Source organism: Manis pentadactyla, chromosome 5, assembly GCF_030020395.1.
Source record: "Manis pentadactyla isolate mManPen7 chromosome 5, mManPen7.hap1, whole genome shotgun sequence".
In the NCBI taxonomy this organism is placed as follows: Eukaryota; Metazoa; Chordata; class Mammalia; order Pholidota; family Manidae; genus Manis; species Manis pentadactyla.
Window position 1 is genome coordinate 130,253,450 of NC_080023.1, and position 21,375 is coordinate 130,274,824.

The following is a 21,375-nucleotide window of genomic DNA, read 5'->3' on the forward strand; positions in this document are numbered from 1 at the left end:
ATCATCAAAGGTTGACCTAGAAGATCACAGCACACCTGTATTGGACCAATCCTTTCCATTTAAGATCATCAAAAGAGCATTTGATGCTGAATTGCACTGACCCACTTCAACCAGTGGTCAGAAGGTCAAATTCCAGCAGCCAAGCAGCTCTGATCAAAAGATAATATAATCAGTACCGACCAAAGCGCCAGCCATTCCAAGAGCAGAGCTGGACATCAGCCATTCCCAGGACAAGCACTTTCTGTGACAAAGGAAATCCAGAGCAATGGTTTCCAAAGAGAAAGAAAGACTCACACAACAGGCAAGTGAAAAACATTCTGATTTTGTGTGGTTCTCATACAGCACGTCTTAAAAATGTCTAGGAGAAATGGGCAACAGGGTTAACACACGTCTTCAAGGGCTGTTCATCCTGCACCCACTCTGGATGGGTGATGGCCCAGAAGAGGTGCTGCTCTGCAGGAAGCTGGACCAGTATATCCTGAGCCCCCCAACCTCTGACCACTGCTTCTCTCTGGGGGTGCCGATTTGTTATAGCAAATGGAGAAAGTAAGTTTTTTAAAATGACAATAAAAGTAAAAGCACAAGAAATGTGCAATGCACACCAGTCCTGCTGACTAAGCATAGTCTACACACACCTGAAACATCCACAAGCCTCTAACTGGCCATAACTGGGCACAAAGCCAGGAGCCAGAGCCTGTGTTGTAGGACACATGTGCCCAGGTGACCACAACCCTGGGGCACATTGTGAACATCAGATGAGGAGGTGATGCCTGCAGCCACCAGTTATTGAGCACCCAGCATGTGCTAAGTATTTGCAAATGTTCCTTCTTTATTTCTCATAACAAACCTTCACAAAGGTGCTGTTAAGCCACATTAGAGATGACAACACTGAGGTCTGTATGACAAGATCTCATCTTAGTAGATGGAGAAACCAGAATGCAAACCCAGCTTTTCTTGATTCCAAAACTCATATCCCTTTAAGCCATTTGCAAGGCTAGTTCCAGGGTTCAGTGTAATTCTTTCCCTATAACTTCCCCCTAACAAAGCAAAACCCAAATATACTTAAAGGTGTTCATGGATAAAAACAGAAACTTCATGACATTCAGATCAGCTGGAAAATATTGTTTCAAAGTTGATTTTTTTCCTTTCTGCCAGAACAGGTTTCAAAATTAATTTTTCCTCATTAAATCAAATTTCAATCATTTGCTTACCATCTTTACAATTTAGCTATTAGTTGGTTAAATTCTACTTCTTTGCTTAATTTATTTATTTATTTATTTTTTTGTAGATAATTATTTTTTATTTGAAGGGTAGGTGACACACAGTATTACATTACATTACTTTCAGGTGTACAACATAGTGATTCAACATTTATATACATGACAATTTTAGGTACCAGCTATCACCATACCAAGCTGTTACAATATCTTGACTATATTCATTACATCCCGGTAACTTATAATTTTACCATTGGAAGTGTGTACTTTTTTTTTTTTTGTGAGGGCATCTTTCATATTTATTGATCAAATGGTTGTTAACAACAATAAAATTCTGTATAGGGGAGTCAATGCTCAATGCACAATCATTAATCCACCCCAAGCCTAATTTTCGTCAGTCTCCAATCTTCTGAGGCATAACAAACAAGTCCTTGCATAGAGAACAAATTCTTACATAGTGAATAAGTTCTTACATGGTGAACAGTACAAGGGCAGTCATCACTGAAACCTTCGGTTTTGCTCATGTATTATGAACTATAAACAGTTCAAATATGAATACTCATTTGATTTTTATACTTGATTTATATGTGGATACCACATTTCTCTCTTTATTATTATTATTTTTAATAAAATGCTGAAGTGGTAGGTAGATACAAGATAAAGGTAGAAAACATAGTTTAGTGTTGTAAGAGAGCAAATGTAGATGATCAGGTCTGTGCCTGTAGACTATGTGTTAATACAAGCTAGACAAGGGCAATAAAACATCCACGTATGCAGAAGATTTCTCACAGAACAGGGGGGGTGAGGTTCTAAGCCTCACCTCTGTTGATCCCCAATTTCTCACCTGATGACCCCCCTGCAACTGTGCCTGTCTTAGGTTGTTCCTCCCTTGAGGAATCTTACCCATCTCTGGCTAACCAGTCATCTTCCAGGGCCATACAGGGAAATGTAAAGTTGGTAAGTGAGAGAGAAGCCTTATTGTTTGAAAAGTTAGCTTTTTACTTCTTTGCATATTTATGCCCTGTGGCTTATATGCCCAGCATTTGTCTTGAGGTATCTTTACCACTTGGAAGAATTATGATACTCGGTAAATTTGATATGAGGCACGAATTCTATTTAAGGGTTGTAATTAGGAAGGAAGAAGAAAAGCTATAGAAGTAGCAGGTGGAAGAAAACACGGGAAGATTGATTATTTCTTTGACATATCTTCTTGTAGAGTAACTTCAGCATGTATAGGTTTTAAACTACTAATTAAATTGCGCACACACATTAACATAATAGGAGTATAGTTACATAACCAAAGCATACCTGTAATTACCAGCCATCTCCAGTGAAACCAAGAAAACCAGTTAGGCACCTTAGGCATTTTTGAAAATTTATCTATGATATGGTGGATATTATCTAACTGAACTTGAACAGTCTGAGAGAAATCAGACAAATTAAAACAACCCATTCCTGGGGAATGTTCACATCCCTTATGTTCTTTTAACAGTAAACAGTCTGTAGTTGTAAGATTTTGGAGCGCTACAATTTGCACCTCTCCCAATTCTTGATTGAGTTCCAACAGTATAGATCCAGTCATATTTGTGGTTTTTACAGTATGCACAGCCAGCTTAGATATCTCCTTCCTCATTCCCATGGCAAGTCCAGGAACTGGGGGGATGAGTGCATCTAAAGCTGTACCAGTGCCTGGATCTTTGTTGGGGTTTTTTGATGATCATCTTCTGGCATGAGTCTTCCAGAGAGTGCCGATGTTGGAAGTTCTTTTTCATATCGTATCTTAGATCATTTTCAGGGTAGCCCAATTAGGCTTTGATCCTCTGTATAAACACAAAGAGACCATTTGCCTACACTTTTATATGCCCTTTATACTCTTGTGTAGAACTCATTGGAGGTTACCACACAGGAACTGCCTTTTTTTTTTTTTTTGGTATCAGTAATCTACACTTACATGACGAATATTATGTTTACTAGGCTCTCCCCTATACCAGGTCCCCCCTATTAACCACTTTACAGTCACTGTCCATCAGCATAGCAAAATGTTGTAGAATCACTACTTGCCTTCTCTGTGTTGTACAGCCCTCCCTTTTCTCCTACCCCCCATGCATGCTAATCTTAATACACCCCTACTTCTCTTCCCCTTTTCCCTCCCTACCCACCCATCCTCCCCAGTCCCTTTCCCTTTGGTACCTGTTAGTCCATTCTTGAGTTCTGTGATTCTGCTGCTGTTTTGTTCCTTCAGTTTTTCCTTTGTTCTTATATTCCACAGGTAAGTGAAATCATTTGGTGTTTCTCTTTCTCCACTTGGCTTGTGTCACTGAGCATAATACCCTCCAGCTCCATCCATTTTGCTGCAAATGGTAGGATTTGCCCTTTTCTTATGGCTGAGTAGTATTCCATTGTGTATATGTACCACATCTTCTTTATCCATTCATCTATCGATGGACATTTAGGTTGCTTCCAATTCTTGGCTGTTGTAAATAGTGCTGCGATAAACATAGGGGTGCACTGATCTTTCTCATACTTGATTGCTGCATTCTTAGGGTAAATTCCTAGGAGTGCAATTTACCTAGGAGTGCAAAATACTGCTTTCCACAATGGTTGAACTAACTTACATTCCCACCAGCAGTGTAGGAGGGTTCCCCTTTCTCCACAGCCTTGCCAACATTTGTTGTTCTCTATCTTTTGGATGGCAGCCATCCTTACTGGTGTGAGGTGATACCTCATCATAGTTTTAATTAGCATTTCTCTGATAATTAGCGATGTGGAGCATCTTTTCATGTGTCTGTTGGCCATCTGTACTTCTCTTTTGGAGAACTGTCTGTTCAGTTCCTCTGCCCATTTTTTAATTGGTTTATTTGTTTTTTGTTTGTTGAGGCGTGTGAGCTCTTTATATATTCTGGATATCAAGCCTTTATCGGATGTGTCATTTTCAAATATATTCTCTCATCCTGTAGGGTTCCTTTTTGTTCTATTGATGGTGTCTTTTGCTGTACAGAAGCTTTTCAGCTTAATATAGTCCCACTTATTCATTTTTGCTGTTGTTTTCCTTGCCCGGGGAGATATGTTCAAGAAGAGGTCACTCATGTTTATGTCTAAGAGGTTTTTGCCTATGTTTTCTTCCAAGAGTTTAATGGTTTCATGACTTACATTCAGGTCTTTGATCCATTTTGAGTTTACTTTTGTATATGGGGTTAGACAATGGTCCAGTTTCATTCTCCTACATGTAGCTGTCCAGTTTTGCCAGCACCATCTGTTGAAGAGACTGTCATTTCGCCATTGTATGTCCATGGCTCCTTTATCAAATATTAATTGACCATATATGTCTGGGTTAATGTCTGGATTCTCTAGTCTGTTCCATTGTTCTGTGGCTCTGCTCTTGTGCCAGTACCAAATTGTCTTGATTACTATGGCTTTATAGTAGAGCTTGAAGTTGGGGAGTGAGATCCCCCCTACTTTATTCTTCTTTCTCAGGATTGCTTTGGCTTTTCGGGGTCTTTGGTGTTTCCATATGAATTTTTGAATTATTTGTTCCAGTTCATTGAAGAATGTTGCTGGTAGTTTCATAGGGATTGCATCAAATCTGTATATTGCTTTGGGCAGGATGGCCATTTTGACGATATTAATTCTTCCTAGCCACGAGCATGGGATGAGTTTCCATCTGTTAGTGTCCCCTTTAATTTCTCTTAAGAGTGACTTGTAGTTTTCAGAGTATAAGTCTTTCACTTCTTTGGTTAGGTTTATTCCTAGGTATTTTATTTTTTTGGATGCAATTGTGAATGGAGTTGTTTTCCTGATTTCTCTTTCTGTTGGTTCATTGTTAGTGTATAGGAAAGCCACAGATTTCTGTGTGTTGATTTTGTATCCTGCAACTTTGCTGTATTCCGATATCAGTTCTAGTAGTTTTGGGGTGGAGTCTTTAGGGTTTTTTATGTACAGTATCATGTCATCTGCAAATAGTGACAGTTTAACTTCTTCTTTACCAATCTGGATTCCTTGTATTTCTTTATTTTGTCTGATTCCCATGGCTAGGACCTCCAGTACTTTGTTGAATAACAGTCGGGAGAGTGGGCATCCCTGTCTAGTTCCCGATCTCAGAGGAAATGCTTTCAGCTTCTCCCTGTTCAATATAATGTTGGCTGTGGGTTTATCATAGATGGCCTTTATTATGTTGAGGTACTTGCCCTCTATTCCCATTTTGCTGAGAGTTTTTAACATGAATGGATGTTGAACTTTGTCAAATGCTTTTTCAGCATCTATGGAGATGATCATGTGGTTTTTGTCTTTCTTTTTGTTGATGTGGTGGATGATATTGATGGACTTTCGAATGTTGTACCATCCTTGCATCCCTGGGATGAATCCCACTTGGTCATGGTGTATGATCCTTTTGATGTATTTTTGAATTCGGTTTGCTAATATTTTGTTGAGTATTTTTGCATCTACGTTCATCAGGGATATTGGTCTGTAGTTTTCTTTTTTGGTGGGGTCTTTGCCTGGTTTTGGTATTAGGGTGATGTTAGCTTCATAGAATGAGTGTGGGAGTATCCCCTCCTCCTCTATTTTTGGAAAACTCTAAGGAGAATGAGTATTATGTCATCCCTGTATGTCTGATAAAATTCCAAGGTAAATCCATCTGGCCCGGGGGTTTTGTTCTTTGGTAGTTTTTTGATTACCACTTCAATCTCGTTGCTGGTAATAGGTCTGTTTAGATTTTCTGTTTCTTTCTGGGTCAATATTGGAAGGTTGTATTTTTCTAGGAAGTTGTCCATTTATCCTACGTTTCCCAGCTTGTTAGCATATAGGTTTTCATAGTATTGTCTAATAATTCTTTGTATTTCTGTGGGGTCCGTCGTGATTTTTCCTTTGTCATTTCTGATATTGTTGATTTGTGTTGACTCTCTTTTCTTCTTAATAAGTCTGGCTAGAGGCTTATCTATTTTGTTTATTTTCTCAAAGAACCAGCTCTTGGTTTAATTGATTTTTGCTATTGTTTTATTCTTCTCAATTTTATTTATTTCTTCTCTGATCTTTATTATGTCCCCCCTTCTGCTCACCTTAGGCCTCATTTGTTCTTCTTTTTCCAATTTCGATAATTGTGACATTAGACCATTCATTTGGGATTGTTCTTCGTTTTTTAAATATTCTTGGATTGCTATATACTTTCCTCTTAAGACTGCTTTTGCTGCGTCCCACAGAAGTTGGGGCTTAGTGTTGTTGTCATTTGTTTCCATATATTGCTGGATCTCCATTTTGATTTGGTCATTGATCCATTGATTATTTAGGAGCGTGTTGTTAACCCTCAATGTGTTTGTGAGCCTCTTTGCTTTCTTTGTACAGTTTATTTCTAGTTTTATGCCTTTGTGGTCTGAAAAGTTGGTTGGTAGGATTTCAATCTTTTGGAATTTTCTGAGGCTCTTTTTGTGGCCTAGTATGTGGTCTATTCTGGAGAATGTTCCATGTGCACTTGAGAAGAATGTATATCCTGTTGCTTTTGGATGTAGAGTTCTATAGATGTCTATTAGGTCCATCTGCTCTACTGTGTTGTTCAGTGCTTCCGTGTCCTTACTTATTTTCTGCCCGGTGGATCTATCCTTTGTGGTGAGTGGTGTGTTGAAGTCTCCTAGAATGAATGCATTGCAGTCTATTTCCCCCTTTAGTTCTGTTAGTATTTGTTTCACATATGCTGGTGCTCCTGTGTTGGGTGCATATATATTTAGAATGGTTATATCCTCTTGTTGGACTGAGTCCTTTATCATTATGTAGTGTCCTTCTTTATCTCTTGTTACTTTCTTTGTTTTGAAGTCTATTTTGTCTGATAATAGTACTGCAAACCCTGCTTTCTTCTCGCTGTTGTTTGCTTGAAATATGTTTCTCCATCCCTTGACTTTTAGTCTGTACATGTCTTTGGGTTTGAGGTGAGTTTCTTGTAAGCAGCATATAGATGGGTCTTGCTTTTTTATCCATTCTATTACTCTATGTCTTTTGATTGGTGCATTCAGCCCATTAACATTTAGGGTGACTATTGAAAGATATGTACTTATTGCCATTGCAGGCTTTAAATTCGTGGTTACCAAAGGTTCAAGGTTAGCCTCTTTAGTATCTTCCTGCCTAACTTAGCTCACTTATTGAGCTGTTATATACACTGTCTGGAGATTCTTTTCTTCTCTCCCTTCTTATTCCTCCTCCTCGATTCTTCATATGTTGGGTGTGTTCTGCTGTGCTCTTTCTAGGAGTGCTCCCATCTAGAGCAGTCCCTGTAAGATGTTCTGTAGAGGTGGTTTGTGGGAAGCAAATTCCCTCAGCTTTTGTTTGTCTGGGAATTGTTTAATCCCACCATCATATTTGAATGATAGTCATGCTGGATACATTATCCTTGGTTCAAGGCCCTTCTGTTTCATTGTATTAAATATATCATGCCATTCTCTTCTGGCCTGTAGGATTTCTGTCTTAAAGTCTGATGTTAGCCTGATGGGTTTTCCTTTATAGGTGACCTTTTTCTCTCTAGCTGCCTTTAAAACTCTTTCTTTGTCCTTGATCTTTGCCATTTTAATTATTATGTGTCTTGGTGTTGTCCTCCTTGGATCCTTTCTGTTGGGGGTTCTGTGTATTCCCGTGGTCTGTTCGATTATTTCCTCCCCCAGTTTGGGGAAGTTTTCAGCAATTATTTCTTCAAAGACACTTTCTATCCCTTTTCCTCTCTCTTCTTCTTCTGGTACCCCTATAATATGGATATTGTTCCTTTTGTATTGGTCACACAGTTCTCTTAATATTATTTCATTCCTGAAGATCCTTTTATCTCTCTCTATGTCAGCTTCTATGTGTTCCTGTTCTCTGGTTTCTATTCCATTAATGGTCTCTTGCATCGTATCCTATCTGCTTGTAAATCCTTCCAGAGTTTGTTTTACTTCTGTAATCTCCTTCCTGGCATCTGTGATCTCCCTCCAGACTTCATCCCTTAGCTCTTGCATATTTCTCTGCATCTCCGTCAGCATGTTTATGATTTTTATTTTGAATTCTTTGTCAGGAAGACTGGTTAGGTCTGTCTCCTTCTCTGGTGTTGTCTCTGTGATCTTTGTCTGCCTGTAGCTTTGCCTTTTCATGGTGATAGGAATAGATTGCAGAGCTGGGACGAGTGATGGCTGGAAGAACTTCCCTTCTTGTTGGTTTGTGGCCCTCCTCTCCTGGGAGAACAGCGACCTCTAGTGGCTTGTGCTGTGCAGCTGCGCGCAGACAGGGTTTCTGCTTCCTGCCAGGCTCCTACGGGGTTTATCTCCGCTGTTGCTGTGGGCGTGGCCTGGTTCGGGCCTCTGCTCCAAAGTGGTGGAGTCGCGTTGAAGGGGGAGCTGCCTGGAGGCTATTTATCTCTGTAAGGGGCCTCCCTGCTCCCTGCAGCCCAGGGGTTAGGGTGCCCAGAGATCCCCGGATTCCCTACCTCTGGATTAAGTGTCCCGCCCTACCCCTTTAAGACTTCCAAAAAGCACCCGCCAAAACAAAACGACGACCACAAAAAAAAAAAAATTTAAATTTTTTTTAAAAAATTATTTTTTAATTAAAAAAAAAAAAAAGAAGAAGAAGGTGGCCACTCGTTTTTCTTTATTCTCTGGCGCCAGCCTCAGGCATCTGCTCACCAGTATTGCTTCCCTGTTTCCCTAGTATTGGGGGCCCTATCCCTTTAAGACTTCCAAAAAGCGCTCGCCAAAACAAAACAGCAAAAAAAAAAAAATTGGTCACTCGCTTTTCTTATGTCCTCCTGCACCTGGCCTCCAGTGCCCGCTCACTGTTCTTGCTGCCCTGTTTTCCTAGTATCCAGGGCCCTGCACTCTGGCCCGGATGAGTGGGGCTGGGTGTTCGGCAGTCCTGGGCTCCGTCTCCCTCCAGCTCTGCCTGCTCTTCTCCCGCCGGGAGCTGGGGGGAGGGGTGCTCGGCTCCCGCGGGGCCGGGGCTTGTATCTTACCCCCTTCGCAAGGCGCTGGGTTCTCTCAGTTGTGGATGTGGTCTGGATATTGTCCTGTGTCCTCTGGTCTTTATTCTAGGAAGGGTTGTCTTTGTCATATTTTCATAGATATATGTGGTTTTGGGAGGAGATTTCCGCTGCTCTACTCACACCGCCATCTTCCGCCAGGAACTGATCCTTCTTTGCTTAATTTAAATAAATATATTTTAAGTGGAAACTTGGCATTACTACCACAGATAGAAAATCAATATCACCATAGAGAGAAGGAAATTTTGATGATTGAAAAGCAATATTAAAATATCCATCCTTGTTGATAGCAGCTTTATTCATAATTGCCAAAACTTGGAAGCAGCCATGATATACTTCAGTGAGTTAATAAATAAATAACCTCTGGTGCATCTAGACAATGGGATAGTATTCAACACTAAAAAGAAATTAGCTATCAAGCCATGACAAGGCATGAAGAAACCTTAAATGTATATTCTTAGTGGGAGAAACAAATCTGAAAAGGCTACGTACTGTATGATTTCAACTGTATGGCATGCTGGAAAAGACAAAACAGTGGAGACTGTAAAAAGATCAGTGATTGCCAAGGGGCTGGAGGAGGGAGGGGTGAATAGATGAGGCACAAGAAATTTTTAGGGCAGTGGAACTACTCTGTATGATACTGTAAAGGTGGACACACATCACTACACATCTGTCCAAACCCATAGACTGTTCAACACTGAGCCCTCACCTGACTGTAACTGTGGACTCCAGATAATAATGACATGTCAGTGTAGGTTCACCTGTTTTAACTAGAGTACCATCTCATGGGAGATGTACTGTGGGGTGGGGAAGCTGTGTGTATGTGGGGGCACAGGGGTCTCGGGAACTCTCTCTGCCTTCTGCACAATTTTACTGTGAACCTAAAACTGCTCTAAAATATTAAGATCTACTAAATACACACACACACACACACACACACACACTTCAGCTAAAATCATTCCATAAAGATGCGCAAAAATTAATGATAGAAAAATAATGCCTTATGGGCTAATAGAAACCCCCTGAATGTGGGGAGAAGTTGGCTTGGGCAAGGAAGTTTTTTAACCTATAGCCCAAGAGATGATCATCTGAATAGGTCCAAACACAGTGTACTATGTGGGTCTTCAGGCTACTACTATGCAGCAAGGCACACTTAAGAAGGAGATGGGGACGTGCCACGCTCTCCAGCCCAGTGGAATTCCACCTCTAAAGTTGAATGTTCACGCACCTAGAGGAGCAAGTAATGAGAGATTTTGGCCAGTGGGGCATCCCTAGGCCCCTCAGTTTTGCCAACTACCTTTTCATGAGGCAGCCTTTATACTTTACACATAATGTTTCACTGACTTAGCTTTAAAAGCTTTAGAAGCCAAACTCTAATTACTTGCCAAGAAATTGTCTTCTTTACCATTGCTGAAAAAAACTGCCAGATGAAATCCTATATTTAAAAAACCCATGAGACATGGAGTGGATGATCCACAGCCTGAGTGTATTGAGGAGCAGTGTGAATTCAGGGGGTACCAGAGGCAGCACTGTGTTGGTACCTGCATTCCAGCGCTTCTCACATTGTTAGAAGTCTCATTCTTGAGCTTGAGAGAACCCAGAATCATTTCCTATTTGGAACCCCTGCATAGTGCCTGATCATAATATTTGATAAGTAGATTAATGAATGAATAAATGGGCTTTCTATTTTGGAACCCATTCCCATAGAACACAGTGCTATCCATTTCATTTCTACTTTTGAATCCTAAAATTGAGATATTTGAAGGAGCAAGTCCTAAGGAATCTGAATCACTTTCCTTTAAACTTGTAAACAAAGGTATATTTAGAGTCTCAAAAAGGACCAATGACAATATCGGCCTGCAGTCAACTGACCAGTTTTCACATAAATGACCCCGTCCTTGGGCTTCTCAGTGTGTCAGTTTTCCATCTGCTTTGTTGCTGATTTGCTATTGGACCTCAGCCTAGTCACTTTACCCTGCAGGACCTCAGCTTCTAAGCATGGATGTTTAGAACATTTAAAGGATGGCTTTATCTTGAAAATCCCTGAGATGGGTTTCTCATCACAAGCGTTTCAGAGCCCTGTTCTTCTGTCTTTATAACATGTGTCACATCATTCTCAGTCACCACTCTGATGCAGACCTTCGATAGTCACCAGTGTAGCTGCCCCAGAAGCATACCCCGGCAGCCAGACAACACCCTTGGAAGGAGTGAGGTAGGAAGTCACCCATGTGCAGGGAGTGGCATGAGGAGGGCAACAGAGGGTCTGCTACACCACCTTCCTCTTGGACTACAGTGGGCCTGCCTGTCTTAGCAAAGTATGCACTATATACTGCTACAGTCCATGAAGCACAGGACTGAGGCTCCCCACAGTGCACTGCAGGAGGCACACTCCAGTGCACATGGTCAGTGAATGCATGAACCAATCAATCACTACTATGTCAGTTCTGTCCAAAGTAACACCATCAGATGGTAACTGCATTCATTACCTACTGGTGATAACAAATTGCCCCAAAACTTAGTGGCTTAAAAGAAAAACAATTAGTTGTCCCATGGTTTCTGAGGATCAGGAATCCAAGAGAAGCTTCACTGGCTGTTCTGCCTCCAGATCTGTCATGTGGTTGCTGCCAAGCAGCTGTCACCTGAAGGCTTACCTGGGGCTGAAGGGTCTGCACCCGGGAAGGCTCCCTCTCACAGCTGTTGTCAGGGGACCCCAGCGTTTTGTTCACTGTAGCAGGAAGACTCAGGTTTTTGACACAGGCCTCTCCATAGGGCTGCTTGAGTATCCTCATGAGAGTGCGCCTGACCTCCCAGGGCAAACCATCTGAGAGAGCAAGCAGCAGTGCATGGGACCTTACATGCCCTTGTCGTGAAAGTCACACATGATTGCGCCCACCTTACTCTGTCCTTTAGAGGTGACCCACCAAGTCCAGTCCAGTCCACAGTAAAGGAGAAAGGAACTCAGCTCCATCCTTTGAAGGCAATATTAAAGAATTAGGGATGTGTACCTTAAACCACCATAACAACCATGTTTTCCTTCAACTGTCTTTAAGCCTTCCACATAAAATACATCATTCTCAGCCTGCACTCAGATCCCCCAGCCCTATCATCATTCCATGTGTCCCCCAGCCACCCTTTCATAATCCATTGTATTAACCCAGTTGACTTGCTTGGTGCTCCTCACACGTGCATGGTGCTTCCCCATCTCTGAGCCTTTCTTACCAAGGTTCTTTGAGCAAGAACATTCTACAGACATTTTGGCATAGCCACCCCCTACCCAGCCATCAACCTAGGTCAAACCTCACTTTCTCCAGGATGCCTTCTCCCTCCCCTCACTGAAATTCCAGAGAACTTGGTAGCTTCTAAGGCACTAATCACTTTTTTTTCTTCAGACTGTGTTAATATCTATGTCTTATTTTTCCCAATTAGACTAACTTCCTTGAAGCAAGACTCAGACACATCATAGTATATTCAAGAGCTTCTCCACATATTCTAACCTTTCCTGGGTGCACTAGGGCAGAAGTCAAGACCTTTTTCCTGTAAAGGGCAAGTTAGAGAATAATTTAGGCTCTGTAAGCCATTTGGTCACTGTCACAACTGCTCCACTCTGCTATGTACTGCCAAGGCAGCCAGATACTCTGTGAACATATGGGTGTAGCCATGTTCCAATCGAACCTTATTTACAAAACAGGCAGCTGGCTGGATTTAGCCCATGGGCCATGGCTTGCCAACTCCTGAAGTAAAATATTGGCTAGGTATCCTCAAGGTCTAGAATTCTAAGATTCAGGTACAGTGATGGCTACAATTATTTTTACATAAATGTTTTTAAATCTTTTCTGTTATGAAATTGTGTGCATCTTCTGCTGTTTCTACAATCAGGGTGCATTTCCTTTATAATAAAAAGGATATTTTAAACTTATAAGTCTTTCATAGTTTTAGAAATCATTTAAGAGAATAGAGGCTGGATGAGGTGTACACACATAATTATATATTAACCATTTTCTCTAATACAACCATTCTTCTAATTCTTCTAATATAAAAATCACTATACATTCCTACCTCCTGTAAAAAGCAACCTGATTTGTTCCCAGTTATAGCAAGACTACTAGTCTGTACTGGCACAGCAGCAATTTCTATTTGAAGTTAAGGTTTAGATCATTTTTCTAAAAAGTGTTCTTAATTTCATCTTTGTCTCATATTTAAATTATTAGCTTCTTTTATAAGAAGAGGTATGTGTGAATAGCAGTCATTTAAGAATCAGTGACCCATAATCATATTCATGAATATAATGTGATTATTTAAAGAATGAGCTGAGTTCAGTCAGCATATAATACAAAAATAAATAATTGTCAGGTTTTATTGAGACACCAAAAGGATGTGTAGGGATATAATTTTGAAAAGTTAAATTATGTGTCTCATGAGGAAATAACGTTGCTCAACAAAACTGCTCCACTTACCTTAACAACAGTAGACACGAAGCTTGAAAATTGCCCCAGTGATTAAGTAAAACTTGCCGTTTTCAGGGAACTGTCAGGATTCAAACTCTATTCTTGTTTGAACAGACCTAAAAGAGAGGCTGCTCTGTCTGACACTGACAAATGGCTCCTGAAGAAAATAAGGCAGTGTCCACCCATACTCACCTTCAGCAAACCCGTTTTGCTGGCTGTCAGACTTTTGGCCTCCTTTCCATCTGTCTCAAGTGATCATGGGAAATCATCATGAACAGCTTACTGCCTTAAAATTTACCTAGACCCCTTTGTTTCAGACATTTCACATTATCTTAAGTTCTATATACATGTTACCTTATATTAATAAATATCTAATTAATAAAAAATGTGGAAGACATTCAAACAAGCTTTTGACATTGTTCTCTGTCTTTGCAGACCACCACTCTTCCCTGGCCGTCTCTGCAACTTTGAGGAAAGTATATCTAAGCCTCAGTCTCAAGGTCACCAGAAGAAAAAAAAAAGATGCTAATCTCATAAGAAGATGCATGCTAGGTCAAATTCTGTGACCATTTACTGCAAAAGATGGTCCAAATTTTCTGAGTTACTTAGATCTGAAAAATGATGGAAGAATCTAGAAAGCATTTTATTTGATGCTATACAAAGATATCTTTTCTAATTATAGGATATTACATATAGGTAATAAAATTTACTAAAAAATTATTTTACAAATATGAATGTCCTATTGGTCAGAGAATAGATAAGTAAATTTAAGTTCACTTCTATATTATAATACAACACAGCAATAAAAAAGAACAAGCTAAGCAAAATGGGAATAGAGGGCAAGTACCTCAACATAACAAAGGCCATCTATGATAAACCCACAGTCAACATTATATTAAACAGCAAGAAGCTGAAAGCATTTCCTCTGAGATCGGGAACTAAACAGGGATGCCCACTCTCTCCACTGTTATTTAACATAGTACTGGAGGTCCTAGCCATGGCAATCAGACAAAATAAAGAAATACAAGGAATCCAGATTGGTGGAGAAGAAGTTAAACTGTCACTATTTGCAGATGACATGATACTGTACATAAAAAACCCTAAAGACTCCACCCCAAAACTACTAGAACTGATATCGGAATACAGCAAAGTTGCAGGATACAAAATCAACACACAGAAATCTGTGGCTTTCCTATACACTAACAATGAACCAACAGAAAGAGAAATCAGGAAAACAACTCCATTCACAATTGCATCCAAAAAAATAAAATACCTAGGAATAAACCTAACCAAAGAAGTGAAAGACTTATACTCTGAAAACTACAAGTCACTCTTAAGAGAAATTAAAGGGGACACTAACAGATGGAAACTCATCCCATGCTCGTGGCTAGGAAGAATTAATATCGTCAAAATGGCCATCCTGCCCAAAGCAATATACAGATTTGATGCAATCCCTATGAAACTACCAGCAACATTCTTCAATGAACTGGAACAAATAATTCAAAAATTCATATGGAAACACCAAAGACCCCGAAAAGCCAAAGCAATCCTGAGAAAGAAGAATAAAGTAGGGGGGATCTCACTCCCCAACTTCAAGCTCTACTATAAAGCCATAGTAATCAAGACAATTTGGTACTGGCACAAGAGCAGAGCCACAGAACAATGGAACAGACTAGAGAATCCAGACATTAACCCAGACATATATGGTCAATTAATATTTGATAAAGGAGCCATGGACATACAATGGCGAAATGACAGTCTCTTCAACAGATGGTGCTGGCAAAACTGGACAGCTACATGTAGGAGAATGAAACTGGACCATTGTCTAACCCCATATACAAAAGTAAACTCAAAATGGATCAAAGACCTGAATGTAAGTCATGAAACCATTAAACTCTTGGAAGAAAACATAGGCAAAAACCTCTTAGACATAAACATGAGTGACCTCTTCTTGAACATATCTCCCCGGGCAAGGAAAACAACAGCAAAAATGAATAAGTGGGACTATATTAAGCTGAAAAGCTTCTGTACAGCAAAAGACACCATCAATAGAACAAAAAGGAACCCTACAGGATGAGAGAATATATTTGAAAATGACACATCCGATAAAGGCTTGATATCCAGAATATATAAAGAGCTCACACGCCTCAACAAACAAAAAACAAATAAACCAATTAAAAAATGGGCAGAGGAACTGAACAGACAGTTCTCCAAAAGAGAAGTACAGATGGCCAACAGACACATGAAAAGATGCTCCACATCGCTAATTATCAGAGAAATGCTAATTAAAACTATGATGAGGTATCACCTCACACCAGTAAGGATGGCTGCCATCCAAAAGACAGAGAACAACAAATGTTGACGAGGCTGTGGAGAAAGGGGAACCCTCCTACACTGCTGGTGGGAATGTAAGTTAGTTCAACCATTGTGGAAAGCAGTATGGAGGTACATCAAAATGCTCAAAACAGACCTACCATTTGACCCAGGAATTGCACTCCTAGGAATTCACCCTAAGAATGCAGCAATCAAGTATGAGATAGATCAGTGCACCCCTATGTTTATCGCAGCACTATTTACAACAGCCAAGAATTGGAAGCAACCTAAATGTCCATCGATAGATGAATGGATAAAGAAGATGTGGTACATATACACAATGGAATACTACTCAGCCATAAGAAAAGGGCAAATCCTACCATTTGCAGCAAAATGGATGGAGCTGGAGGGTATTATGCTCAGTGAAACAAGCCAAGTGGAGAAAGAGAAACACCAAATGATTTCACTTACCTGTGGAATATAAGAACAAAGGAAAAACTGAAGGAACAAAACAGCAGCAGAATCACAGAACTCAAGAATGGACTAACAGGTACCAAAGGGAAAGGGACTGGGGAGGATGGGTGGGTAGGGAGGGAAAAGGGGGAGAGAAGTAGGGGTGTATTAAGATTAGCATGCAAGGGGGGGTGGGAGAAAGGAGAGGGCTGTACAACACAGAGAATGCAAGTAGTGATTCTACAACATTTTGCTATGCTGATGGACAGTGACTGTGAAGTGGTTAATAGGGGGACCTGGTATAGGGGAGAGCCTAGTAAACATAATATTCGTCATGTAAGTGTAGATTACTGATACCAAAAAAAAAAAAAGGCAGTTCCTGTGTGGTAACCTCCAATGAGTTCTACACAAGAGTATAAAGGGCATATAAAAGTGTAGGCAAACAGTCTCTTTGTGTTTATACAGAGGATCAAAGCCTAATTGGGCTACCCTGAAAATGAACTAAGATACAATATGAAAAAGAACTTCCAACATCAGCACTCTCTGGAAGACTCATGCCAGAAGATGATCATCAAAAAACCCCAACAAAGATCCAGGCACTGGTACAGCTTTAGATGCACTCATCCCTCCAGTTCCTGGACTTGCCATGGGAATGAGGAAGGAGATATCTAAGCTGGCCTGTGCATACAGTAAAACCACAAATTTGACTGGATCTATACTGTTGGAACTCAATCAAGAATTAGGAGAAGTGCAAATTGTAGCGCTCCAAAATCTTACAACTACAGACTATCTACTGTTAAAAGAACATAAGGGATGTGAACATTCCCCAGGAATGGGTTGTTTTAATTTGTCTGATTTCTCTCAGACTGTTCAAGTTCAGTTGGACAATGTCCACCATATCATAGATAAGTTTTCACAAATGCCTAAGCTGCCTAACTGGTTTTCTTGGTTTCACTGGAGATGGCTGGTAATTACAGGTATGCTTTGGTTATGTAACTATACTCCTATTATGTTAATGTGTGTGCACAATTTAAGTAGTAGCTTAAAACCTATACATACTGAAGTTACTCTACAAGAATTTATGTCAAAGAAATAATAAATCTTCCCATGTTTTCTGTCACCTGCTACTTCTATAGCTTTTCTTCTTCCTTCCTAATTACAACCCTTAAATAGAATTCGTGCCTCATATCAAATTTACCAAGTATCATAGTTCTTCCAAGTGGTAAAGATACCTCAAGACAAATGCTGGGCATAGAAGCCACAGGGCATAAATATGCAAAGAAGTAAAAAGCTAATGTTTTCAAACAATAAGGCTTCTCTCTCACTTACCAACTTTTTATTTCCCTATATGGCCCTGGAAGATGACTGGTAAGCCAGAGACGGGTAAGATTCCTCAAGGGAGGAACAACCTAAGACAGGCACAGTCGCAGGGGGGTCATCAGGTGAGAAATTGGGGATCAACAGAGGTGAGGCTTAGAACCTCACCCCCCCTGTTCTGAGAGAAATCTTCTGCATACGTGGATGTTTTATTGCCCTTGTCTAGCTTGGATTAACACATAGTCTACAGGCACACACCTGATCATCTACATTTGCTCTCTTACAACACTAAACTATGTTTTCTACCTTTATCTTGTATCTACCTACCACTTCAGCATTTTATTAAAAATAATAATAATAATGAGAGAAATGTGGTATTCACATATAAATCAAGGTTAAAAATCAAATGAGTATTCATATTTGAACTGACTGTTTATAGTTCATAATGCATGAGCAAATCTGAAAGTTTCTGTGATGACTGCCCTTGTACTGTTCACCATGTAACTTATTCACTATGTAAGAATTTGTTCTCCATGTGAGAACTTGTTTGTTATGCCTCAGAAGATTGGAGACTGACGAAAATTAGGCTTGGGGTGGATTAATGATTGTGCATTGAGCATTGACTCCCCTATACAGAATTTTATTGTTGTTAACAACCATTTGATCAATAAATATGAGAGATGCCCTCACAAAAAAAAAAAAAGTGCACACTTCCAATGGTAAAATAAATAAGTAACAGGGATGTAATGTATAGCAAAAGGAATATAGTCAAAATATTGTAACAACTTGGTATGGTGGTAGCTTTAACCTAGAATTATCTTGTATATAAATGTTGTATCACTATGTTGTACACCTGAAATTAATGTAATGTAATACTGTGTGTCAACTACCCTTCAATAAAAAATAATTATCTACAAAAAAAAAAAAAAAAAGAACAAGCTTCTGGTACCCACAAAGCATAGGTAACTCTCACAGACCTAACCTTGAGCAGAAGCAGCCCGACACAGAGTAGTAACAATATGATTGCAATTATGTGACACTGAAGAACAGGCAAATTAACATGTGGTGATGGAAGTCAGGATGGTGGTTAATCCTGGGGGACATGGGATACACTAGGAATGGGCACAAGGGGACCTCATGGATTTTTCACCATGGGGTTCATTACCAGGATCTATACGGCTATACAAATTAATCAAGCTGTGTGTGTACCTCATGCACTTTACTGTGTGCGCTACTCCTCAATCTTTAAATCCTTAAAGCAAAAAAATTAAGAGATCGTAATAACTGATGCAAAAGATAGCTAATTTTAGAAAGACCCAATCAGATACCAGAAAATCAGTAAGTGGGAAACACAGACTGGGGGATGTAAGTGGAGAACAGAGGAAAAGAGACTGAAAACAGAGGAAAGTAGAAAGGGTGGAAGCAGGAGAGAAAAACACCAATTTTGAGGAAAAGACAAGAAGGAAATTAACTGGGTGCCTAACCTCTACAGAATCCTCTGTGAGCTACAATTTCCTCAGACTTACCTTTTATTTTCTCATAAAAAAGAATAAATTGGCAAGAAGAGCTAGAACTTATGGAACCAAAATAAATAAATAAATGAGGGAAATGGAAGTGGCCTTATGACAACATTCAAAAACATACCGGAAAATCTCAAAAGTACAATCAGTGTGGCAATGGTGCCAAAATATACAAGCAAGCCCAGTGAATAAAACAGACAGCCCAGAAACAAGCACCTTTAATTTGATTTAGTAAATTCTAAATAAGTTATCAAACATGAATGAGGATGGGGGAAAATATTCAGTACAATTGTTTAAATCCTGGATATCCTCCCCAGTGTGAACCAGATAAATTCCCTCAGGCCAAAAAGCCCAGAGGTCTTAGAAGATCTGAGTACCAAGAAAGACAAACCTTTGCAGAAAAGTTGAAATAAATATTGACTATGAATATGGAGTTTATCAAGAACACATCAGAAGTGTTGATGCTTGTGCTGCTGTTAGAAGCACATATTGAATTATCTACAGGACTTCCTCTCCCATGGAGTAAGTCAGAGACTAACCAGGGGAGATGTTCTTGTTCCTGACCCTTCCTTCTTGTCTTCTCCTCAATATTGGTGCTTTTCTTTCCTGCTTCCACCCTTTCTGCTTTCCTCTGTTCTCCACTTACATCCCCCAGTCTTTGTTTCCCACTTACTGATTTTCTGGTGTCCCACGGGATCTTTCTAACACTAGCTATCTTTTGCATCATTTATTATAATCTCTTAATTTTTTTTGTTTTCTATTTTGTGTCAAAATCATCCTCTTCTCAATCCCTCTTGGTGGAGATGGGGTCCCCACAAGGTCCTACACACTCATACACCGCAGCATGGCCCCCCACCCACTTTTCAACTTCTGATGATGGTACCCAACTGAGATACAGGTGAGTAGGAGAAGTGGGAGCCCCTGCCCACACAGAGTACTTCAGGACCTTCATATGAACAGTCCCTAAAACATACTCAAACTGAATGTACCTGAAGAAATAATCTAAGACCTAGACAGATATTTATGTGCAAGGATTGCAAAGTGATTTATAATAGCAAAATTTGGAAACAACCCACATGTCCAACCAAAGGGAACTGATTAAATAAACTGTAAGATGTCCATATCATGGAACATCATAGAACTAGCAAATGTAATGCATTTGAAGAATGCACTAAGCATTTGACATGCAGATTTCACCTAATCCTCATAAAATCCTGTGAGGTGAGGACTATTATCATTTTACTATATATCACATTTTATAGAAGAGCAAACTGAGGCTCAGCATGTTGTTGTCAGGAGGCCTCAGTTCCTTGCCACAAGGACCTCCCACGGGGTCGCTTGAGTGTCCTCATGACATGGCAACTAGCTTTCCCCCGGAGCATGTGACCCAAAAGAAGCAAGTCAGAATATGACAACCTCAGAAGTCACCGACTGTCATTTTCATAGTATCCTATTCTATGAAAATAGAATCGGAAAATAGAACAGGTCAGCCCCTTTCGGGGGGAGAGGGAACTACAGGAGAGCACAACACCACGTGGAGGAGGGAATCAGTGGGAGCACTCTTGGCAGCTGGCCATCTAGGAGGTCTTCAGGTAGAGCAAGCTGCTCCCAGGTGCTTCCCAGGGCTTCACCTGTGGTTTCACTCCCTAGGCCAGGCTAATATTTTGAACATTTTCTGTTGCTGAATATTTTCTGTCAGAAGTTTGGTTACCACTCTCTCCAAGCTATCTTGGGAGTCGTTTCCTCAAAGACTAAAGAATAAATTCTTTCCTTACCTGAGGATGTTTGGCACCTGGAGATACCAATGACTCCACAAGCACATATGATTATAGGCAAGGCCTGGAGAGGTAAGGGCAAGTTGGCGGAACCCTCAGATGAGGCCAGCTCCTGCAGAGGGGCACTCCTTTGGCCCGTGGCCCCTTCCTCTTGCAGACTTGTAAATTCCTCACCTTTTCCATGTTTCCTTTTCCCACCCAGCACAGGCTGCCCTTGGTATGTAAATTGTTCATGCTTTCATCCAGCAGATGGAATTGAGTGCCCCTTCCCTGCCAGGACTCTCTGCCAGGAGGTAGAGGCTCAGGGTCAAGACAGACACATATGCCCAGGGGAAAAGGTAGCCATTTCCACAA